Source organism: Sitophilus oryzae, unplaced genomic scaffold (genome assembly GCF_002938485.1).
Source record: "Sitophilus oryzae breed Bouriz unplaced genomic scaffold, Soryzae_2.0 scaffold_64_pilon_pilon, whole genome shotgun sequence".
Classification (NCBI taxonomy): Eukaryota; Metazoa; Arthropoda; class Insecta; order Coleoptera; family Curculionidae; genus Sitophilus; species Sitophilus oryzae.
The window spans coordinates 44,005-68,006 of record NW_022147251.1 but is presented as its reverse complement, the minus strand read 5'-3'; the positions used below and the strand labels follow the sequence as shown (position 1 = coordinate 68,006).

Genomic DNA, 24,002 nt, shown 5'->3' with positions numbered 1-24,002 from the left:
TGTTTTTTTTTTGTTTCTTCAGAAATAAAACTACTACGCCACTGTTTAGGTATACCTATTATTTTTTCTCCAACCTGCTCCCCCCTATCCATTTACGCTGACAACATCGCACATCTCCTCACACCCAAATAGAAAAAAATCATCTCTGCAGCACAACACAAAAATGAAGAAAGGAAAGAAGGAAAAACATATTCTTTTCGGGTCGGGAAAAGCGCCAAAACTTTTCCCATAACAATTTTCCTTCGACCCTTATCCATAATTTAATATTTTATCAGGTTTAAATCCCTAGTTTCGACGAAACTCCGATAGGGGACGCTGCCGACTGAATAATTTTCTCGTTTCGACATCGTTTCAGTTGTTTTTTGTCTGTTTGCTTTATCTATATAATATCTTTTTTAGTGAAATTGCAAAAAATATTGTTTCGTATAGGTTTAGAACTAAAAACTGGCCTAAGTTTTAAAAGTATTATAAGTTATATTGTAAAAAGTATAAAAATTATCTACAAATAATAAGTTATTTTTTTATAAACAAAAATTTGGTAAGAATATTTGTTAAAAAAAATAAAAAAGTTACGTGGAGGAGCTGGGATTTGAACCCAGGACTTTCCGCATGCGAAGCGGACACTCTACCACTGAGTTACACCCCCGAGGTTGAAGTTTCTTCTCTAATCCGACTTATACTGAACAGGAGACCAAATTTAATTTAATTTGAAATTACATTAACGTTAGGGTTGTAGATAATAATAATTAATTAATTTTAATTATAACTACTAGCAAGTTTAACAGTAATCCACAAAATAATCTTAATATATAGTCCAAGAAAATAGGCCTTCAAATAATACGAAGTTTTGGTAAAAACTTGAATTTTTGAATAAGTTACTTTGAAAGATCTAAAAACGAATTGTAAAAGTTTTTTTTTAAATTCATCCCCGAGAAGGGGTAAAATAAATCAATAAAATTATTTTTTCGAAATTTCGGATGAACGGTAAGGACTAGAAAAAAAAAGTTCAAATAAAAGTTGTAGAGCGTCTAATTTTATATAAAAATGGTCTCTATAATTTTTTCCTCAAACCAAAATTAACCGAGATAGGGTGGCTAGAAGCTAGGGTACAACTTTTATTGAAAATGTTTTTCCTGAAAAGTTCTTTAAAATACTCTTTCAAACTATATTAGGGTTTCCTATACCTAGCTAGTTCAGATTTTGGATAAAAAGCGATTTCTCAATAAAATGGCAATCAAGATGACTAGTGTCGCCATGGCAGTTTTCTAGTGACAGTAACTATTTCTACATTTTCTAAAATCGACATTAGTTTATGGACGTTATTATTTAGATTTATAACAGTTTACTTAAATTTACCCACAATGGTTTAATAAGTAATTCATTAATAAAGCAGTATCTGCTGGTGGAACAAATAGATATGTTACTAGTGATTTTATTTTGTGAGGAAAATTGCTTCTTGGCCTCAAGGGCTTATGCTCAAAGATATCCAAATAGGAATCTTCCTGATAAGCTTTTCTTTGAAAATCTACTTATCATATTTTCGCAGAACTGGTATAGTGGAGTTTATAAAAAAATTCACAGATTTTGCAACATGCGCAACCATCATAGGCGTATTGAAAATACCAGACACAAGTCGGCGGTTGTCGACAATCGCTTTTTTTACATTTTATGTTAACTTGTGGCATCATTTGGAAGAGCTCAATAGAAATATAAAAGAACTAAACCTTGTTCGTTGGAAAGCAATTTGACATTCGTGACGTCAACACTCTGGCAGTCTAACGTATCATTGATCACTATTCACATATTCCTGATACGTATAGTGAACAAGTTTAACGTTCGCAACGTTAAATAATTTTGATATTTGATTTTTATCGTGATGGTTTTTTGTAAAAGTGAGGAATTTAATGAGGAAAATATTAATGATGGATATGAACGTGTGCGGATTCGTGATTGGTCACGATCACGGTCACGACACTATGACGGGCTCCTATACCCACGTAGGAGTTCAAAATATGCAAAAAGGGGGTCAGTTTAGCTTAAGTTTAGATTAGGTCTATATTTTTTATTAATGTAAAACCAACTAAAACCTAATTCTAATCTAACCTAAACTCACTTCTTCTTTTGCATATTTCTGGCTTTTACTTGGGTATTCCTAGTTTAACCAATATTCGAACTTAGGTCTAAAATTAAATTTATGGCTGGCCCATAAATTTATATTCGCCGTACAAAAAAAAATACTTTTTACCAATTTTCACAATAAAAATTAAAAGTTATAAATCATAATATTTTTTTATAGAAATGAGGGAATAAGGGTGAACGGGGTGCCGCGCCGGTAGACCAAGAAGTTACTTGGAATGTAAATGTTAATTTATACTCGAATGGAGTTGCCTCACAGTATAGGCATATTTTGAACCCCTACCGTGCATAGTTACTGCAGAAAAATAAATTAAAATATAGTTGGCTCCAACGATAATTTAGTTTGCAGCTTCATACCTAATAAAAAACCGTCATCATACCTAATAAAAAACCGTCACAACCACTACTCATAGTATGTACGTATGTATTTTTAAACATCATTATGAAATTAAAAATACATAGGTGCCTATAATATGAGTAGCGGTATTTTTTTTTTTTCGTTTCATCATAACGGATTTTGTTGTGCTAAAAATAAGCAGCAACATATATTATCTATTGCAACAACTATACCTAGTTTACATTCAGTATGTCCAATTAATATAGAACATTATAACTATGAATACTTTTAAAAATTTGCTACCAATATATTTTGATAGTTCAGTTTTTGAAATTATTTGTTAGCTTCTTAAATAAAACAGACCCATAATAATTCAAATCTTTATCATTCAAGACTTCCAAGAATTATTAAGTAATCTCACGTCAAAATTTTTTAAAACTATTGCATGCCTTAAGTATTTGCAAAGTTAACAAAAATATTTCTTTGCATACCTTGCAATTAATATATTTAATCCAATTTATCAGTTCTGCATCCTATCCGAAATTTAGATTGTGTGTGACACAACGACGAGTTAAAGTGCAACGTGAACGACCAGAAAAATATCAAGTAAAAAAGATTGTTAAGTTTTAATTACTAGTTACGCAGTCCTTCCTCCCACATTGGCTTCCCTCTTGCCTAAAATCTATATTGTCTTTCCTAACATTTTAAATATAAATGATTGAAACTCATACAAGTTTACCATAATTTAAACTTAAGATAGTCCCTAATTATATTAAAATATAACACTTACGAAGTTAATAAATATTAACTATTTCTACTTATTTTTAATCATTTAATAATTCTGATAAAAACACCCTTGATTTTTTTATTTTAGAAATCATACGGGCTATAATAATTAATATGATTATATTAACAATACTTAAATAAAAATTTATTTGAAGGAATGCTACTGTATTACAATAATTGTAAAACACGTATGTAATAATAACTCGGAATAATATAATAATTATTTAAAACTGCTCATCGCGTTATCGATGTCGGCGTCTTGTCACTTTTATTTAGTCCTGTCACTATTATTTTATTAGCCGTTTAGGTATAGTTTGATTTCAGATAATGCAGATTTTAATGTGCCATTTGTGTTTTTTTTATTGGATTTTTTTTTGCATATTTGGTATATTCTATGAAGTGATTTTAAGTGCTCCTGACCATTTTTCAATTATTAAAGTGCCTATTTAGATACATTTAAAATGAATTAATTAGTGTATAGTATTTGTATTATGAGTTTGTTTATTTTTTATGAAATGTATTTTTCCCATTAAAATAAACATAGCTTACTAGATCACTAGCTAGCCATTTTTAATACAGGGTGTTAATTAAGTATCTGGCCAAACTTCAGGAGGTGATTCTTTGAGTGTTTTAAGGTAAAAAGTTCATATAAACATGTGTCCGGAAATGTATAATTTTAAAGATACAGGGTGTCAAGGTGTTTTCTAATAGACCTTTTTTATTGATATCCCAAAGATCCGTTGACCGATTTTGTTGAAATTTCGCGATGTTGTGAACTTTAATAAGTTAGCACTAATTAAATGATAATTATTATTGACAACAATATTCAAAGGATAAAATCTTATCCCAATAAATATTTGGCAACGCCTTGGATTCATGTGTTTACGCCTGTTGGCGGTGGAAACCATGCAAGTTTTTTCTTTGGCCTAAGTTGTTAATTAAAAAAATAATAACCATAAAAAATATAGGTCCTAATAGCCTAAATTTTAGCAAAATGTATCAGCAGATCCGATGATATCCGAGTTATTATGTTTTGGAACTTAATGATTTAATTAATATTTTACGAACCCTTATTTTTTACCCTTTAAAAATATTGCATTAGTCTAAATTTATTATTTTTGTGATTCCACTCTCTCACGTATAATTTGTCCCTTGCTTCTCATACGGAAAGAGTTAGATTAAAATAGCCAAACTGTACCTAACAACCTATATGCCTTGACGCATATTCTTTTTTATAATATGGGCTTTCTTTATCCGCCGGCCCAGACAAACATCCATATCCATAAAATAGTTGGCACACACACACACACTGATAAATTAATAAGACCTCATTTCGGCCCTAAACGTCCTTCAATGATCAACGCCGGCTAAACTATCGACTTACGTGTTGACAAGTTGATTAAGCAGGTGATTGAACTCGTGTGGCTTCGAGCATGTCGTTTTTTCAAAGATGGGTCCCATATAAACGCGGCCAGAAGTATTTTCAATACTAAAAACTATTAGGCAGAAAAACTATTAGGCAAAAATCTGTCGTTGGAAGTGAAGAAAATGAATTTGCCGTAATTGGCTTTTATAGAAAATCCATATACCATATATCTACAAGTCATCCTATAAAATAAATCAAAGAACTACTTCTTCGTTTTTCTTGATAGAATAGTAAATACATGTTTAATATTATTCATTAAAATATTGTAGGTAAATTAAGTAAAAGTAATCGACTTTGAAAATAGTCACTAACTCTCACTAGAAACTTGCAATGACGATGACGACACTAGCCCTCTTGGTTGCCATTTTATTAAAAAATGCTCTTTATTCAAAATCTGAGCTAGATAGGTATAGGAAACCCTAATATAGTTCGAAAGAGAATTTGAATCTGCTTCGATTTGTTTTAAAAAATACAGGGTGTTGTATTTGAAATATCGACGTTTTTATGTAAAATAAATATTTAAAATACACCAGCAATTTTGATACCCTTGCAAACATTAAACAAAGCAATCAAATTTTTCACTAAAGTTTATTTCTTTGGCTTAAAAGTCAGGACAAAAATTAATTCTGAAAAGCAATGTACCGTTGTTTCAGTGGCGAACTAAGCCTGTCGGGGGCCCGGGGCGGCGAAGTTAAATGTGGCTCCCGGTTCGTTTAGATAATGATATACTTCTAACGCACATTTTATAAAAATTGAATGACGTATGTATAATGGTTGACAAAATTTAAGTATTTATACAGGGTGTCCCAAGCTGAGCCTGCGTTAGAAGTTTCTAGAGAACTACAACATCTAGATACGAGATTTTGTGCATATCATTGTTTCACAATGAGATTTATCGATTATATGTGCCGCCATATTTTCAATATGGCGGCACTTTCGGAAGTACCGGAAGTTGACAGCAACTTTCTTATTTTAAATAGGTGATTTTTTATTACATATTTAAATTCTCTGTAAAATTTTATGAATTTTGATATTAAACACTCTATACCTAACGTTAACCGTTTTTGAGAAAAAAAAATATTTATAATTTTTAGAGGAAAAAACTGCCTGTCAAAAATATGTATATAGCATAAACGTCAAATTTAGTGCACAGCCACTGTACCATAAAGAGAAGACATGTGGCTATCTATGTCAAAAATTAAATTGTCCGAATGTCATATAATAATGGCCGCAGCTGTCATGGAACTGAGCGATTAAAAAATTATCATAAATAATTATTTTTTCAAATGGAAATCCACTTTTTTTATTTCACTCGTGAAAAGGCTTTCGTTACTTTTGTTTTTAAAATTTGTTACTTTTTGACTATACATGTTCCTGTACCTAAAATAAATCGTTTTTAAGTTATTTAAGATTTAGCTTTAAAGCGTATATTTTTCTTGATTTTAACCAGTAAGTAGCCTATGACAGTATATTATCGATCATCATTTCCAAGCTAACTTTGCGCTGTTTTTTTTTTCGATCGTACGGTATATTATTAAAATATCAACTATTAATTTTTTCACTAGTGAAATAAAAAAAGTTTCCATTTGAAAAAAAAATATTTATGATAATTCTTTAATCGCTCAATTCCATGACAGCTACCACCATTAATATATGACATTTGAACAATTTAATTTTTGAAATAAATAGCCACATGTCTTTTCTTTATGTCACAGGGGCTGTGATAATCACTAAATTTGACTTTTAGGCGGTACACATTTTTTTGACAGGTAGTTTTTTTCGTCCAAAAATTTTAAATATGTTTTTCTTAAAAATGCTTCCAGGGAAATACCGCGACAAAATATCGCGATTTTGCAAGTTCTCCAAGATCCGAGGGGCCCCTTCGCTGTCTTATACCCGTGGCCTCCGTTATACTAAAAACTTCACTGCTCATTATCAGTAATGAAGCTAGAATACAAGTTATGCATTGGTTGTAATTTAAAATGTTTATTCAGTAAAAATAAATAATGAAACCATTGAAAAATAACTTAAAAGCTCAAATAAATAAACTCGGTCTCAAAATATATAAAAAATAATAATTATTCGATATTTTAAACAAAGAAAATTACCCCTTGATTTAATTTCCTAAATAGAAAATGCCATTGACAATTACTAGGGCCTGATAATTGATAATTAAGTAAATATCTGCTTCCATTTATACTGTTTATAGTTGGCGTATACGTATGGTTTGCATACTCCACCTACAAACTGCTTTATAACTACTGAACACATATTGGCCTTGCTTGCCAGTTGAATAAAAAATTACTTATTAAGATTCGGAGGCCCCCTAAAAGAGCCCGGGGCGGGCCGCCTCTTCCGCCCCCCCCTTAATCCGCCACTGCGTTGGCTTTCTGCCACCAGGCAGAGCCATACGTGATAATAGGTCTGATGGCTGTCACGTATATAGCCAGTACATATTTTTGAGGTTTAATTCCCAGTTTCTACCACAAATTCGGCGGCATGCCCATAGAGCATAGCAAGCCTTTGTTGATATTTTTTCCAGATGGGAGGTCCAGCTAAGTTTTTTTGTCCAGGTTTAATCTTAGATACTTAACTTCCATCGCAAACGGAACGGAATTGTCTCACCAAGAAGAGTGGGCGGTTTCAGTTTGTCTATTTTCCTTCTTCTGGTGAATGGTATGATCACGGTTTTCTGTGAGTTTACACTTAATTGTTCCATTGCGCACCAGCCGTGAATTGCATCTAAGACTTACTGTATTTTTGACATGTTCTCCTCTTTGTGTCCTTTTACTAGGATTACCAGATCGTCCGCTATTCAATTTTTGAGCATTTGCTCAATCCATTCAGTTATGGTTACTTTGACACCTCGGGCTTTTACAGCGCCTAGGAGCGATTGAGGGGTAACATTGTTAAATGCTCCCTCAATGTCTAAGAATATCCCTACCGCAATTACCTTGCAATCAAAGGTACTCTTAATTTCCCCCACCAAATTGTTGAGGGCCAGTTCTGTTGATTTTCCCTGTTGATAAGCATATTGCCGGACATTCAGGGGATTAGACGTAAGGATCCTCCCCCTAATATGCCCATCCAATATCTTCTCCAGGGTTTTAAGCAGAAATGATGTAAGGCTTATTGGTCGATATGAGCCAGGTTCTAGGTTTTGTTTCCCCACCTTCGGTATGCATACCACCTTTGCTCTCGTCCAATCCGCTGGCAGGTATCAATCCGCGATAATGCTCTCAGTCTTCTGCAATACGGCCGGAAACACATTAAATGGGTCAAAACTTTCGATCGCCCCCATAGTCTCCTTGTAGGTGATTACTTTCTTCGCTATCTCCCAATCCTCTTTTTTGGGCCGATTTTTGCGACTCATGAGTATTGGGGGAAGTCGTTCTTCATCACCTAGAATCAGGCAGCCTGGGAAGTGTTTTGAAGCCAAGAGTTAGTAACTCGCACTTTCATTGAAGGACACTGTCATGTTTATTTCAAACGAATAATCAACGAGAATACTCATATAATTTAATAAAATTACTGTAAATCGCTATAAATAATGAATTGTTTGTAATTGAACTGTAATTTCTGTATTATTAATCCGGCAAATGATGGAGATAAACAATTGTGATTGATTAAAATTTTATTTTAAGAGGAAGTTTTTGTTAAAAACATTCTGAGAATTCGAATAATGAATTGAATAATGACAAGACAAGTGACATCTCTCTATGCATATGTCTAAAAGACAGCGATTTAGAGTGACAATTTGGTTATGTAAAATTTAGAGTAACAGTTTTGATTATGCAAAAGAAATACATATTCTATGAGTTTGCCTAATGATTAACATTAATTTAAAAATAAATCCCTTACATGAATAATGAAAAAAACATTTAAACAAAAACAGACCACACAAAACAAATTGTTGGTTAGTGGTAGTTAGAAGTAGATAGAGATATATAGATGTAGTAGTATTTTGGATTAACGGCCGCAGCTGCCAGGCTATCCGGCCGAGTGACACAATTATTGTTTTTTAATAAAAATTATATAAAAAAAATATAAAATTATAAAGCTAGAATAACATAGTTTTATATTAACTCTAATTTTTGGAAGGTTATAAAAAGCATTCATAAAAAAATGTATATCCTTCAAATCCTCCAATTTAATAGCCGTTAGTAAATATTCGCGCATAGTGCACACAAAAAATTTTTAGGTAAGAAATGACAGAAATGTATATTTTTTCAATCAGTAGTTTTATACAAGTACGGACGAAAATTTATTACTCTTTAAAACACTTAAGAACGTGTAGGTGACGCCCTCTACGAGTAGGAGTCATACTGGAACGAAATCGAGAGCATACAAAAATACATCAAGACACCATTTTCATCCAAATATCGACATTTGTTCAGAAATTATTTAGAAAAAATCGAAATAAAAACGAAACTTATACATCCTGTATTTCCGAAACGAAGGAATTTAGGACATTAGTTTAAACTTTTTTACAAATTTTAATCTGCAGAATATGCTGCCAAAATTTCCCGAATATAATTCGGACCGCCCTGTATATACATAGAAATAGATATGTATATTAGAAATACAGCATATCTACTAAAAAATATACTATTGTTGACCCCTCAAAACCAGCCACCACTGGTTCAAGCGGCGGTTTGAGGGGTACGAGGAGATTAAGGCGACGTCCCTTTCTCTCCTTTGCTCGCTATTCCCCTCGTCCTTTACTCCGCCCCCGAGGCAGGAGGGGGGGCTGGCGGTATATCTCTGTAAGAGGAGAGTATTTGGGAGAGCGGTTTGGAGAAACAGGAGGGGGGGAATATCGGCGGGACCGAGGCGTCCCGGCGCCTTGACTTGTTGGATTCCGACACACTTCTCGGTGTCGCACCGTATTATTGCTGTTTGCTAAAGCTGCATTTACTGGGACACGGTGCATAGGCGTCGGTCAATTCGTCTAGATTTTATAAGGTCCTTTAAATATTCGCGACGTATAAGCTTAATTACCAGTAATGTTTCTCTTAATGTACTTGATTTGATTTTTAATTATGGCATTATTCAATATTGATGTTAAAAATATAATAAGAAAAGGAATGTATTTCAAATGTCCTTCGACGTTGTTCAATACCTAGTCGGTCATTGGTTTCGGTCATCCTAGTCTCCATCACGCAGATATCCTTTGAGCTCATCGCCTTTTTGACACCCTCCATCCAGTTTTTTCGTGATTTTCCTTTTTTCTTCTTGTTTCTGAAAGCCAGTTTAGGACCTTCTGAGGCGGGCGTGTGTTGTCCATCCATCTCACATGTCCATCCCACTTCAGTTAAGCACTATCTATTTCTTGCACTATAGTTTTCTGTCTATTCGTTTTGTCTTTGGTTGTTTCGTTGAGTTAGAGTAACATAAGTTACAGCTAGATAGAGTAGAGATGGACCTCTATCACTGGAATATATTTTACGATCAGATAGTTAGAACCGATACAGGCCTGGGAAACACGATCCTAGCGTATGCGAGCGACCTAGCCCTCTTAATATGTGCCTCCACCTACACGATCCTTGAAGAAAAGACTCTTAGCTGCGCTAGCTATTAAAAATAAGTTGAAAGCCATGGGCGTCAAACTAACCCCAGAAAAAAACCCTGGTTGTTCTTGTCGGACAACGCAGGGCAAAGGATCTAAGCATAAAGCTGGATAACTTAGTTTTAAGACCTCAAAAGAAGGTCAAATACATGAGGGTTTGGTTAGACTCGGGCATATGAATGACCTCACACATCACAGAGATCAGGAATAAAACGACTGGCATCATTCAGCGTCTGACGAGAATCACTTCCAATATCGGAGAATCTCGCGCGGAAAAAAAGAAGACTTCTGACTTCGGTAGTTCATTCGACCATACTCTATGCATCGCCAATCTGGGACAGATCCATGCACTTCAAACATTACCAAAACATGCTAGAAAGTATAAACAGGAAGTTAGCACTCAGGGTTGCATCGGCATACTGCACATGTCCAACAGTAGCAGTCTTGTCTCTTGCTAAGATACCTCCGATCAGCCTACTGATCGAGGAAAGAAAACAAATATATAAAAACCGAACCTCCTTCCGGAAAGAGGCCAGGAGTTTTGTACTAGAGAGATGGCAGACACACTGGGAAGCATATAGCAGGTGGACAAAGGCTTTCATACCCAATATCAAAGATTGGATAAAATGCGACCAAACAAATACGACTACTACATCATGCAATCTATGATTGGCCATGGAGACTTTGGCGAGTATAGAGTCACAGGATCCGCCAGCCGCAGCTGGTATGGCTACATGCTGGTATTGCGAAACGTCAGACTCGGCGAACCGTACACTGAGTGTCAAGCGCCCGACGATATACGGGAATACGCAGAAACAGTATGTGGTACGAAGATCACTAGAGTTGGAAACCTTCTGACATTATCGAACGAAAATATTGAAGCGATTTGCGGGATGTTAAGGAACATTATGAAGAAAAAAGAGAAGAATGAAAAAAACAAGATTTGGGTACAGACAAGACCAACATGGAAGAATAGATAAGTATCTAATCTCGATGAAATGCCTTCGGCGGTACCGAGATTGGCGAGCTTAGAGCACAGATAGGTTTTTAGTGGGTAGGCCCTCTCGCATGAAGGAGATCCCTACACTCCGGCTTAAAGGCGTTTCCCATCTATAAAAAAAGATAGAGTAAAGATGGACAACACAAATAGAGTTACTCTATCTAGCTGTATGTGTTGATCTCCTTATGGCGTCCATTTCTACCGCCATTAAATTTCCTTTGTTGTTCTTAGTTAGCATCCATGTTTCCGCCCCACAGATTAACCCCATTGGATTGAAATTCCTTAAAAATTCCTTAAATTCGGGTTAAAATCAGTTATATTTTGTAACATACAGCACAAGTAAATTTCACTTTAACTATTATATGTATAAATACAAATAACATGTATGCTAAAGAAAATACTATTGCTGTTTCTTAAAATCAGCTACCACTGGTTAAAGCTAAGAAAGATTTACTCTCGATCAAGGCGATGTCCTTTACTTTCTTTTGCTCGCGTTTCTCCTAGTCCGTTTTACTCCAGAGGGGGAGTTAGGGGGGGGGAGGTGGGTAGTTAGAAAACCGGTTTGGGAAACGGGTGAAGGAGGGAGATATCATCGCGACCGAGACGTTCCGGCGCCTTGACTTGTTGGATTTCGACACACTTCTCGGTGTCGCACCGTATTATTGTTATTTGCTAAAGCTGCGTTTACTAGGACACGGTGTCCAGATGTCGGTCAATTCGTCTTGATTTTGTTAAGACTCTTTAGACATAACATAAAAAATTAGGATACCCTTTTCGCTAACAAAATATCAGTGCACAGAAAAGTAAAAGCAAAAAAAAAAAATTCGTACATAGTAAACAAATACTGCGTTTGCTATTTATATTGCCACTCGATTGGCTTTTTTACCGAGCGTAACAAAACTAACAAAGCGGAGCAACAATAAAAGAATCCTATATGAAAATCTATTGTAATTTGTGTGAAGATAATAGAGTTTGGTGTTAGTACCAAATTGTTAACTTGGTGTTAGTATCAAATTGCAATGAAAAGCATTTATCATTTACCAACACGGTGCCTGTGCGTCGGTCAATTCGTCTTGATTTTATAATACCCTTGTAACATAACCTAAGAAATTATGATACTCGATTCGCTGACACTCCATGAGCATTACTACAGAGTGCAACAAAACGAACAAAGCAGGACAACAACGAAAGAAAATTCATTGTAATTCGTGAAAAGATAAAAGGGCTTGGTATCATATCAGTGTTATAGTATCATATTGTAAAGAATATCATTTACCAATTAATATTGTGCAAATATGTGACGTTTAGAAAACACAGGGAAAAATAAAATTTTCTACAGTATGATCGAAAAAAACGAGGCCCAGTTAGCTTGGAAATGACGATCAATGACATCTCCCATATAATTTTGCATATAAAATGACAGCAATCTTCATTTCATAGCCACAGCTGACGCCATTCTTTTTTCAATCATATCGTATTTTGAGGAAAATAAATTCATTGCCAGAAATAATGGTAAAAAATATCTCTAGCACACTACAGTGAACATCATACCAATGTTGAAAAACTAGAATAAAGATGGATTTTTTTAAGATTTATATTAATTAATGATTATTTGTTAGCTTTTAATGTTTTTGTTTTGTAGGTACTGAAAGATTTCATCATAATTTTGTCTTTGAGCAAATCAGTGTAAAAAGTGCAAAAGCAATCGAAATAATAAATACGATATTTTTGCTTATTAAATTGAAAGCCATTACAGCCCACTGTCGTAACCCAACTACTGACGTCCAATTTTGTTGTATTATAATGAGTGTGTCTCCAGTTGTTTTATAATGGAGACCCTCCACTACAGTTCAGAACGTATTGGGACTTGAAGAATGAAGATTCTGAAGAAAAGAAGAGCATACCAAAGGATATCGATAGAAAAAAGAAAAGAATAGAAGGGATCTAACCCAACAGCAGTTGAAGAAAAGTCAGTTTCCATTCTATATAATGATGTCTACCACCTACTACTAGTAGCATAGTATAATAAAACCAGTAGCTTTACTTATCGTCAGATTCTTTGCTGTTTTTCTGCCACATTTTAACATAGCCGACTTGTTGCAGAAGTGTCTGAAAAGCGCAAAAGGCTAAAGGTATTGGGGCACTTGCCAGAAACATTGTGTATTTTATTTCAAATGTACTCATTTGAAGATCTAAACTAACTATAGTTCGTAAAATGGGTAATGTGCGAAAATACAGTACATTTTTACCAACCCAAACCAAAACCAAACCTTGCCGAAAACATGTTAACGCGTAAAGGAGAGTGTAATTAGGGCGTTGTTGGGTGCAGTAACATTCAATAAAAATGTCTTTACCTATATGGCGGATTCATCTTTCCAAAAAAATCCTGTATGGGTATTTCGCCACTGCTGCAAGAAAATCTACAAAATAAAATAATTATTTTTTGTAAACACTTCTGCGTTAAACCTAAACGGACGCTGCTTGTCAGAAGTTATGTTTACGGTAATACAAATTTGCCTGACAAAGCAAAAAAATGCTTAACGTTTCGGAAAGTTATCTCTTTCCGTCGTCGGAAGCAAAAAATACAGAGAATAAAGAAAAAAACTATTTAAAATATTTAATTTTATAATTTTTAATAATATAATTAATTAATTTATTTAATTAAATATTTTAAATAGTTTTTTTCTTTATTCTTTGTATTTATTAATTTTTAATAATATAATTAATTAATCTATTTAATTAAATATTTTAAATAGTTTTTTTCTTTATTCTTTGTATTTTTTGCTTCCGACGACGGAAAGAGATAACTTTCCGAAACATTAAGCATTTTTTTGCTTTGTTAGGCAAATTTGTATTACCGTAAACATAACTTCTGACAAGCAGCGTCCGTTTAGGTTTAACGCAGAAGTGTTTACAAAAAATAATTATTTTATTTTGTAGATTTTCTTGCAGCAGTGGCAAAATACCCATACAGGATTTTTTTGGAAACATTCAATAACTCAACTTTCCCGGATGCATATAACTCTCCAGAAACAACATTTTGTAGCTTCATAGTTTCTTACACCGATTTGATCAAAAGCAAAAATGGATTCAAGTAGTTCGATGAAACAAGCAAGTAAACAAAGTGCTCGTTACATAATCAAAAGATTAAATAGACATATACTATGAGAGGATAAAATATAATTTGCAATATTAATGGTATACTTTTTCTAATCAATTAGTGATTAAATGTTTTATGAACATCTAAAATTATAATTATGTACCTTTAAAAAATTTCGTTTTAGCCGAAATAGCCCCAATTATGCTCCACTAGCAAAACCGATGATTAAAACTATGCTCGCTACCGTAGTTTAGTTGAACTCATCTAAAAAGTTTTTTTAACTGGAATAATAAATTATAATACAAGTTAGACCTTCTAAAGATATCAAAATATTAACTTTTTAATTTTTATTTTTAGAAGTTTTACAAATTATACTTTCTAACACTTTTAGAATAATTAAATAATACATATTTCGGATACTAGCTATTTAAACCCGTGTATTTGTATATACTAGTTGTTTACGATATTCTCCGATGCTGGCAGCACCGGCGGAGAATGCACCAAGCCTATACCGGTCGCAGTCCAAATCACAATGACACAACTGAAGCGTTCTACATACTGCTAACAATTTGCCAAATTTTGTCTGCTGGGGGAAAATATCTACGAGAGTCTATTCCTTATACTATGCTGGTAGTAGCCTGGACATCCTCTCCACCGCCTCCCCCTCAATCAACTTCGTTGTCGATTTTTTATTAGCACTTTTCATTCCCACCTCGCCTAACCCTACAGAATCTATCACCGCGCTCTCGTTTCAAACATTTTCATCAAAACGTTCTTATTATTATTCAAGTCGAGTTCCTTTTCAACGGCAAAAATTTAAAAGAGAACAATGAACGCCCATCTGTTCGTCTCTGTCTCTTTTTGGATCGATTAAAATGAAAAGAAAATTTTATTTGCTTTACTCCGTTCGAAGATCCTTTTTGAAATGCAATATTGGCGATATTTGTACAAAAAAAATCAAGCTAATATTATCTTATTTTCTCTTATCCTAGAATATGTATATGGAATAGCAATTAGCACACAATAATATTAATGAGAAGCCAAAATAACTGAGAACGAGCAGTACTGGTTTAATAGCAAATTCAATAAACAGAACATCTTTAGCCAGTCTAGCTCTGACATCAAGAACGCTTGTGGACACTTCACATCAGTGACCTGAAAGAGTTAACGCGGATCTGTTGTACCCCCATGTTAATACATAACGAAATCAATACATACGCATATATGCTTTTCTTATAAACATTTAAAACAAAGGTTTTGGCTCTAGGATTCAGTATTTCTAATTTCTGATTTATTCAAAAGTTTTATCACATCTGTGCTTTAAAGCTTCGTTCAAAACGTCGAAATTAATGGAATAAATTAGTGGTTTCAATTAGAAGTTTGTTTCTTTAATTTAAATGTGTAAGCATTCAGAACGTGAAAATTAGTGGTAGCCATTTTCAATTAGTAGAAAAAGTTAAAGCTTCATTTGGAAAGTGGAATAAATTAGTGGTTTCAATTAGCGCAGAAGTTTGCTCCTTTAATTTCAACGCAAGGATACAGACCGTAAAAATTAGTGGTAAACATTTTCAATTAGTAGAAATAGTTATCAAACTTTTAACTTTTCCACTAATTATACTTCAAAATTTTGGAGGAATGTCATTTTGGTCTTTGATTATCTTCCGTCAAGAGAAATTGTGGTTAGAAATCAAAAGTCGATTGTTCTATAAGCGAAAATTAGGCATTCACTATGAATTCAACCAATGCCGTCTCTAATAGAACAGCCTTGGGGCGAGATTTATAACGTCACGCTAGTTAGATACTACGGATTAATAAATATGTTGTAAAATACATGGAAAACATAATTATTCCTCAGATTTTGGGTTTGTATTTTAAAAATGATATAGTTTACATGAAATATACAGAATATACAGTTAATAACTACAACATTTTTATAGTAATAAATACTTTGGCAAATAAACTATAAACCATACAAATGCAGCAAATGTTTTACAATGTACAAATAATGTATAGAGACATAAGATAATGGGTAAAATGTAAATATATTTTAAATTTTGGGGTTTGAAGATCGATCTAATTTAACAAAAAACATTCAATATCTACTAATAGTGATGTATTATTATTTGCATTCACAAAATTTATATGTATATTTTGCAAGTATCAATGTTCGAAAAATTATATTTACAAATAATACAATATCATCTAAAAAAACGCGTCAGCGATGGCTATGAAATGAAGATCGCTTGCATTTTATATGTAAAATTACTCTAAAATTTTTGATTTTCTTGTGATTTTTAGGTTCGGGAAAAACGCTGATTTAAGTTTTCATTTGGGTTTTCATTATTTTTATTTGGTTTAAAAAAAAACGTTTCGGCTAACTATAACCTTCATCAGTGTTGTGTCAGATGAGAAAAGTAGTGTCAAATATAATCCAAAAAATTACATATAAAATATAATTCACACCACATAATGTTTACTGCAATTAATAAACTAATATAAACTTATCAAAAGATGACCATATATTTTTTAAAATTATTATTCTTAACACTAAAACTATCTACATTGACTATGGAGTACGCAGTAAACATTATGTGGTGAGTAGTGTGAATATTTTATATATAATTTTTTGGATTATATTCGACACTATTTTTTTCATATGACACAACACTGATGAAAGCTATAATGTTAGCCGAAACGTTTTTTTAAACCAAATAAAAATAATGAAAGACCAAATGAAAACTTAATCACCGTTTTTCCCGAACCTAAATCCCAAGAAAATCAAAAAATTTAGAATATTTAGAAACAAGGTTCAAGAATATCAAATTTTCCAAGATTGTAAAATTCTAGTTAATTATTTTATATGTACAATTATTTAGGGAATGTCATCGATGTTCATTTCCAAGCCAACTAGACGCCGATTTTTTTTCGATGATACGGCATAATTCTTACGTAAAATGTAAATAACATTAGACCAATTAAAACAAAGAAATATGAATTTCTTAGTATTTTTAGTAACACCTTTATTCTTAAAACTTAATTTTGTATTATGCAAATATACCAATTTTATTGTTATTTTATTCATATTGTATTCAGCCATCACTTAAATATTTCATATTAATTTGGTATTATAAATAATCAACACTATTCATTAAAAATTTCTGAACAAATATATGTTATGCTTTACATACATTATCAAACAAAAACACATTCTTCTTTTAAACTGTATCATTCTTGTCTTTACAAAAATCTTTTTTAATTTTGAACTCAAAATAATAATCTTTAATACACATATTCCTTATTTTTCCCTAGATCATAATACCTACTTACGTGTTTGAATCTATCGAAGCTGAACCAACAACACTTGGAGTGGATATTCCACAATATGAATAAAATAAACATAATTGTCCAGTTTTCTTTAATACCATCCTGGGAGAATATTATTTTTAAATTTACTAAAGATATTTTCAATAGAATTCTCTTGATTTATAACTCGTACCCACTTTTCTTGCTCTTCCGGACACTTTAGGCTGACTAGTATAACTATCCTTTCCACCAGGAACACAACAAAGATGAGGCATAGCACCAAAAGCCCACTCCACTTAAGCTTTATTGATGAATTGTTAGAGTCTTAAAAAACACACACAAAAATCACGATAAATAAAAAAATTATGGGCACTTTTAGGTTAAAGCACTTAACAAAAGGCGTAATATTTCGTGTTTTTTTTATGAGAAACAGAGTGACCATCATAGTAACCATATATCTGGTAGTAGTTTATGTCACTTAAACACCAAAATAATTAATTTATTGCACTACAATAACAAATAATACCAAAAATCAACCGACAAAATATGAATACAGAATCTAACCCAATATCTAAGTATGTACAGCTGATGAAGTAAACAAAAGTCCGCCCGAAGTCTGATATTTTATAGAAGGCACTGATTCAACTGACTACCGCAAGCTGTTGCTAGGATATGCTATTAATTTTAATTGTGTTTTCTAGACATTGTCAATGATCTTAAACGAAAAAGTATAAAGTGTAACTGAAACTATTAATTTATTCTACTAATTGCGAGGTTCTGAATGAAACGTTACTACTATCGTCCTGGCAACATTATAATAAAGATTCGTGCGTATTCATGCTGTAAGACACGTACATATATAGTACAAAGGTTGTCTTTTATATTTTGCATATAGAGGTGGAGAAAAACAGCAGATAACTTTTAAACACTAGTGTTTTTCGAAACATTCTCCACGGAGCGAAATGCATTTCTGCATCTATTGGAACTGATTCTGAAAGCAGTTATGAAAGAAGTTATTCCACTCGCTTTTTTTGTATATCTTCTGGGAACTGGAACCTTTGACCACGCAGTTCATTCTTAATTTATGGAAAGTAAAAAATTCGGTAGGGTTTAGGTCCGTACTGTATGGAGAATGGTCCAACAATTCGATGTTTTCATGAAGGAATTGCAAATAACACTGTCTTGATGGAGGATTACACTCGGAACACCCAAACAGCCGATTGACGCTAATTTTTGCGTTCATTCAAGAGTAAATTCAGGATTCATTATCACTGACAATACTTTCCTGCATTAAAACTGTGTCGTTTTTTGACAGCAATTGACTCTAATTGCTTTCTGTTATTCAGTCAAATACGGTATCCAACGAGAAACTACCGTATGATCGAAAAAAAAAAACGGCGTCAACGATGATGAAATGAAGATCGCTGTGTCATTTTATACGTAAATTTATATGAGAGATGTCATTTCCTAGCCAACCGGACGCTCTTTTTTTCTCGATCATACGGTATTTTTCAGATAATTCTTCATGGCAATTTTTTTTAATTGAGGTTTTTAAAATGTGCAATGATTCTTCAATTTCAAGATATGTGACATAATCTACTTGGATCAGCTTACGTACAGAATCGACGTTTTCATGCGTGACTGCCGTTGCTGATGGACCTATGATTGAATCTGGCTACGGTTTAAATTCTCCATACCAAAGAGAAATTTTAAAAAAATCATAGCGCGAAAGTTTTTTTTTCGACTGACTCGTCAACTTCAAAAATTCAGTTTAGGTAAGTCTTTAAACAAGGCTGACTAAAAATTTGACTTTAAGTTAACTAAAGATGACAGCTAATTTTGACATTTGATACATGAGGGGTTCAGAAGTTAACTGAATTAAGTCCTAAAAGATAATTATGGAGAAAATGAGAGTTAAGTTTTTTAATGTTACTTAATTACAATAAAACAAGTTGGCTAAACAGGCTATAGCTGTTTAATGCGAGAATTATGATTTGATTAATTTCTCTACTAGAAAAAAACGTTCTATAAACGTATAAAGACGATTATCTTAAAATAGTAGAAGATTGGACTTGATTCACTTTAATTCTGGCTCCTCCTGTGTTTTTATACGCAAAATATCAAAGACAACCCTCGTAGGTTCCGATACTAACACCATCGCCTCCTCTACAATCAACACCGCCACTGTCCTTTCTACTATCCCCTTTTCCTCCAATCTCCACCTAACCCTTCCAGCAGTCTATCCCCGCGCCCCAGCGGCACTTACAGCGCTCCAAATTCAAACATTTTCATCAAGACGTCCTTTTTATTCCCGTCGAGTCCCTTTTCAGCGGCAAACTTTGAAAAATCTCGATGAACGTCTGGTTATCTCTCTCTTTTTGGATTGATTAAAATGAAAAAGTGAATTATTTTTCGCTCTTTGTCGACGTTTCCCCTTTGATTTCCTCCATTTGAAGGTTCTTTTTTGAGATGCCGATATTACCAACCATGATGATTTGATTTCTTTATAAAATAAAGAAGATATAATTGTCAAATGTTGCTCTACATGATGACAAATTCGGGGTACGAGCATTGGTATCTCAAAAAGGACCATTTATAAAATTATATACATTTGCCACTGCCGCGCCGCGCCGCCCTCTACAGGGTAGGGTTACCAGACATCCGGATTAATCCGGACATGCCCGGATTTTCACTACGTCCGGTTGAGTCCGGGCGTATTTTTCATAAGCGTCCGGATTTTAATGTTCCATTAAGAAATGTCACAATAATGCAAAATAATATATTAATTTTAATAAATTTAGTTACTTAAAAAATCGTCGAAAATTCAGCAGTGTAAATTTATTGTTTTACTTAGTAAGTTTTAACTTTTGAAAGTTGTAAATGTATTTTTTTTCAAACGTCACAAAAGTATTAATTTTTGCGACATGATTGACAACATAAATAAAAAAGTAATTATAACGCCTAGGCATAAAAGTAAAGCACTTTTAAGCCGAAGCACAAACGTACGAAATATACCGTATGATCGAATAAAAATGGCGTCAGTAATGGCTATGAAACGAAAATCGCTGTCATTTTATATGTAAAATTATATGGTAAATGTCATCGATCGTCATTTCTTCATCGATCGTCATTCGATCATACGGTATTAAAACGTGATAAGTGTCAAATTTAACGAGCGTAACCATAGTTTCTCGATATACGTATAATTATTTACAAAGTATTACTTTTAAATCTTTTTATATTATTGGGAACGTTTGAAATTGTTTAAAAAATTATTTGTGGCGTTTTTAAAAAAATAGCATGTTCTATTCGGAGTAAAAATGATTTTTTGTGCCTCGCCTGTATGTCAAACGTGCACTCCACAGCCTCACCACAAAAAGTATCATTTTTACTCCTAATAAAACAATAATATACTATTTTTACTCTTATATCGCTAAAAAATTATGACGTCCGGATTTTGTCCGAATTTTTGGGAAGACTTGTCCTGAGTGGACAAGTTCTCATCTGGTAGGATCACTCTAGTACAGGGTGATCTGCACTTTTGTTTGTTTCAGGTTTTCATATTAATTTTTATAAACTATACGGGAATAGAGGTCCCAATCCAGGTCCGTATTTAAATAAATAAAGTATCCTCTAGAAAAACGATACGATTTTTGACGTCACCAGTAGATGAAACTAAAGAAAAATAAATCTTTGAGAATGTATTACTGGTATTTTCTAACTGATAAAATTTTCCGCCATATTTCCTGAAAAGGCAAAGAGGAATATTACAGATGGGAGTTGGTTCCAACCTTTGGTGTTACAACAGCAAAATAAAAACACTAAATCACCACAATACACCAAAACACTTTTATTTTACACTGGACGCGCGTTTCGCTAACCATGTTAGCATCATTAGTAGATGATTAAAACTACAAAGAGTGAAGTTGGACTACTTTTTTTGAATATGGTATTCGATTCAGTCTTTATTTATTTTAACTACAATAACAAATAATACCAAAAATCAACCGACAAAATATATGAATACACAATCTAACCCAATATCTAAGTATGTACAGCTGATGAAGTAAGCAAAAGTCCGCCCGTAGGCTGATCTTTTACAGAAGGCATTGATTCAACTGACTACCGCAAGCTGTTGCTAGGATATGCTATTAATTTTAATTGTGTTTTCTAGACATTGTCAATGATCTTAAACTAAAAAGTATAAAGTGTAATTGAAACCATTAATTTATTCCACTAATTGCGAGGTTCTGAATGAAACGTTACTACTATCGCCCTACACTACTAGGCAACATTATAATAAAGAATCGTGCGTATTCATGCTATAAGACACGTACATATACAGTACGAAGGTTGTCTTTTATATTTTGCATATAGAGGTGGGGAAAAACAGTAGATAACTTTTAAACACTAGTGTTTTTCGAAACATTCTCCACGGAGCGAAATGCATTTCTGCATCTATTGGAACTGATTCTGAAAGCAGTTATGAAAGAAGTTATTCCACTCGCTTTTCTTGGTTATCTTCTGGGGACTGGAACCTTTGACCACGCAGTTCATTCCTAATTTATGGAAAGTAAAAAATTCGGTAGAGTTTAGGTCGGGACTGTATAGAGGATGGTCCAACAATTCGATGTTTTCATGAAGGAATTTGGAACACTGTCTTGATGGAGGATTACACTCGGAACACCCAAACAGCCGATTGACGCTAATTTTTGCGTTCATTCAAGAGTAAATTCAGGATTCATTATCACTGACAATACTTTCCTGCATTAAAACATATGCATTAAAACTGTGTAGTTTTTTGACAGCAATTGACTCTAATTGCTTTCTGTTATTCAGTCAAATACGGTATCCAACGAGAAACTACCGTATGATCGATAAAAAAACAGCGTCAGCGATGATGAAATGAAGATCGCTGTCATTTTATATGTAAATTTATATGAGAGATGTCACTGATTGTCATTTCCTAGCCAACTGGACGCTCTTTTTTTCTCGATCATACGGTATTTTTTCAGATAATTCTTCATGGCAATTTTTTTTAATTGAGGTTTTTAAAATGTGCAATGATTCTTCAATTTCAAGATATGTGACATAATCTTCTTGGATCAGCTTACGTACAGCATCGACGTTTTGCATGCGTGACTGCCGTTGCTGATGGACCTATTATTGAATCTGGCTACGGTTTAAATTCTCCATACCAAAGAGAAATTTTAAAAAAATCATAGCGCGATAAAATTTTCCGCCATATTTCCTGAAAAGGCAAAGAGGAATATTACCGTTGGGAGTTGGTTCCAACCGTTGGTGTTACAACAGCAAAATAAAACGCTAATTCACCACAACATACCAAAACACTTACTTTTACACTGGACGCGCGTTTCGCTAACCATGTTAGCATCATTAGTATATGATTAAAACTACAAAAAGTGAAGTTGGACTACTTTTCTTTGAATATGGTATTCGATTCAGTCTTTATTTATTTTAACCCACACAATGTTTTGGTCCATGTACTTAAAGGATTTTCTTAAAGGATTCTTTGATACGCAATTTGACCCACTATGTATTATTTATTAATGGGGTGAGAGGTGACAGTCTAATTTGAAACACCTATTACTATTCATATAAATTCAGTTCTAACGATTACTAATAGACTGCAATAGTTTTGGAAAAAGTATACCTATAATAATTATGAGATGAAGGTCAATATTAGAAAAACTAAATCCATGAGAGTCTATACCAATAATGTTGTTCCCTTTATCATTGAAGAGACACCTTTATAGAGGAGATAAGAATTTTTAAAATCTCAACCAACAGAGGCACAGAGCAAAATATCATAAACAGAATAAACGAAGCCAGAATAACATTTGTAATGCTCAACAATTATTTGGAGATCTAGACAGTACTTTCAATTTACCAAACGTAAAACTTTTGAAATTCAAGCCAGTATGTATGGCGTAGAGACATGGAAACACCACCGTTGATTACACTGCTATTAATTATCAAATTCCAAGTATTCATAAACCGCTGTAAAAATTATAGGAATATTCTAGCCAAACACTATTAGAAATAAGAATTTATGGAGCTTAACCAATCAGAGACAAGTGTTATAATGAGAACAAACTAAGGAAATAGATGTGGATTGGTTATACATTAAGGCGAAGCGGGAACAACATCACTGGCAAAACTATTGAGTGGAACCCACAAGGCAGTAGAAGAAGTAGTCGTTCTAGACACACGTGGCAAATGATAATTAAAAATAAGATCGAAACAGTAAATACCGTGGCGAGATTAAAATCAATTTCTAACAACCCAACCCGCTGGAGGGCATTTACATAAGCCCCGCATACA

At 33.3% G+C, this 24,002-nt stretch overlaps 1 non-coding gene across 1 annotated transcript; it reads right to left on the bottom strand.

The window, feature by feature from the left end:
* Window positions 1–574: 574 nt before the first annotated feature.
* On the bottom strand, window positions 575–646 carry Trnaa-cgc. Its single transcript has one exon. It is a non-coding gene; the product is annotated as a tRNA-Ala (tRNA).
* Between the last annotated feature and the right edge of the window lie 23,356 nt (window positions 647–24,002).